Here is a 2,631-nt window from a genome sequence, read left to right on the forward strand (position 1 = left end):
AAACTGTGTCCCTATTAAACACTAATTTCCCATTCCTCTCCCCTCATTTTCTGAAAACCACTATTCTGCCTTCTGTTTCTATGCAATTGACTTCTCTAGGTAACTCATGGAAGTGGAATCCACAGTATTTGTTTTTTATGTGACTGACTTATTTCACTTAGCACAATGTTCTCAAGATTCATCCATGTTGTAGCCTGTGTCAGAATTGTCTTCCTTTTTAAGGCTTAGTAATATTTCACTGGATGGGCACACTACAATCTGCGTATCCACTCCTCCACTGAGGGACACTTGACTTGTTTCTACCTCTGGGCTTTTGTCATAATGCTGCTATAAAAATGTGTACAGGCCAGGCACAGTGGCTCACGCCTCTAATCCCAGCATTTTGGGAGGCAAAGTGGGTGGATCACCTGAAGTCAGGAGTTTGAGACCAGCCTGACCAATATGACAAAACCCTGTTTCTACTACAAAAATTAGCTGGGCGTGGTGGCTTGTGCCTGTAATCCAAGCTACTCGGGAAGCGGAGATAGGAGAATTGCTTGAACCTGGGAGGCGGAGGTTGTAGTGAGCCTAGATCATGCCACTGCACTCCAGCCTGGGCTACAGAGAGAGACTCCGTCTCAAAAAAAAAAAAAAAAGTGTATAAATGTCATTTTGAAATCCTGCCTTCATTTCTTTTGAGTATATATCCAGAAATGGAATTGCTGGATTATTCGGTAATTCTATGTTTAATCTCTTGAGGAACTGGCAACTGTTTCCTGCGATGGTTGCACTGTTTTACATTCCCACCAGCAATGCACAAGGGTTCCAGTTTGTCTGTCTTTTATTTATTGTTTTGTTTCAATCACAGCCATCCTCATGGGTGGGGAGTCTGGGGATGTCGAGCTCCTATTCATGTGCTTGCTGGCCATCTGTATATCTTCTTTGGAGAAACATCTACTCAAGTCCTTTGCCCATTCTGAATCAGGATGTTTGGAGTTTTTTTTTGTGGTTGTTGAGTTGCAGGAATTCTTTACATAAGCTGCATAACAATCCCTTATCAGTTATATGACTCATAAATATTTTCTCCCGTTCCGTGGGTTACCTTCTCACTCTGTTGATTGTGTCCTTTGATGCACAAAAGTTTTTAATTTTGATAAAATCTACCTTATTGTTTTCTTTTGTTGCCTGTGCTTTTGATATCATGTCAAATTCCCAAATTCAAAGTCTTGATGCTTTTTTCCTATGTTTTCTTCTAAGAGTTGCATAGTGGTCCATTTCAAGTTATTTTTAAAAGTGTGTCACACTTCATGAATTTGCATGTCATCCTTGTGCAGGGACCTGGTTAATCTCTGTGTAGTTCCAATTTTAGTAAATGTGCTGCTAGAGCGAGCACTAAAAGAAAATTCTTGAAAAAATACATTATCATAAATAGATGAAAATAAATTTTGTTTATAACACACTGTCCCAAATCCCCAGAAGAAACAAAGGGTTTATGCTTTGGAGAAACTAAATCAGAGGGACTCTGGACTCAGACACACTGTGTGTAGTGAACAGACGAGGGTCTAGATAGAACAGGATGCAATGAGAATCAACATACCTGACTGTGAAGCACTCCTCTCCCCCACTGATTGCCCCAACCTCCCCGCTCTCTTCCTGTTCCTAGAATGCAGGCTTGTGTGTATATACCCGAACCCCCACCTTTTCCCCCCGGACGAGACACAGGAGAGTGTTTCCTGGAGAAGCTGAACTGTACAAAAGAAAAGACCTGCAGTTATTGAAGTTTAGGGAGTCATCCCTCCACCCCTCACCATAGTTTCCAATCTGCATTTTAGTGCCTTGCTCTTACATAGGAAAGAATGGCTAAGGATAACAGGATAACCAAGGAAAGCTTCCAACAAGAATGACTGAGGCTAAAATAATAAACAGTAAAAGGAAACTTGGAAAGAGACCATACAGGGAGGAAAAAAAAGTTGTTAAAACTATAATATTCTCAGAGGAAAAAAGAAAAGATATTGCATTCATGTTAAAGTAAAAGGATGTTATAAAAGAAGCAAGTGAAGAACAATATAGGGGTTTTGGAAATTGAAAATGGAATATTACAAATTTTAAAAACCAATAGTTGGAAGTATAAAATTGAAGAAATTCCCCAGAAAATAGAACAAAACCAGCAAAAGGACAGAAAAAATAAGAAACTTTGAGGATTAATTCAGCACAGAAAAAAAAGCAACTGAGGAAAAGAAATTATTAAAGAAGTCACACAGGAAAATCACCTAGGGCTGAAGTCCAGGAGCCTCATGTTCAATGGCACAGCACACACTGGGGCAATGGATGGAAGGAGACTGGCCCAAGGAACGTTCCTGTGAAGCTCATTATCGGCAGGGATCCAAAACAGAACCCAAGAGTGCCCAGAGAGGGAAAGCAGCCAGCAGGAAGAAAAGGGAAGAATAATGGTGTTCTATTTCTTAACAGCATTGTTGGACAGTAGGATACAGTGTAACAAAATGACAAGAATTCAAATGAAACATGATTTTCACCTGGAATTCTGTACTGGTTGAAAATGTTGTGGTAGGATGCATTTTTCAATCTAGTCTTAACAAAGGGAAAGCATGAGATACTGGGAGCAGCAAAGGAGCTTCCCAGAAGGAGGGTGAC

At 40.3% G+C, this 2,631-nt stretch overlaps 1 non-coding gene across 1 annotated transcript; it reads right to left on the reverse strand.

Moving 5' to 3' along the window:
- Positions 1 to 1,268: 1,268 nt before the first annotated feature.
- Positions 1,269 to 1,372, reverse strand: LOC115935101 (U6 spliceosomal RNA). The gene has a single exon (XR_004070811.2). It is a non-coding gene; the product is annotated as a U6 spliceosomal RNA (small nuclear RNA).
- Positions 1,373 to 2,631: the final 1,259 nt, after the last annotated feature.

The sequence above is a fragment of the Gorilla gorilla genome, chromosome 5, assembly GCF_029281585.2.
Source record: "Gorilla gorilla gorilla isolate KB3781 chromosome 5, NHGRI_mGorGor1-v2.1_pri, whole genome shotgun sequence".
NCBI classification, from domain to species: domain Eukaryota; kingdom Metazoa; phylum Chordata; class Mammalia; order Primates; family Hominidae; genus Gorilla; species Gorilla gorilla.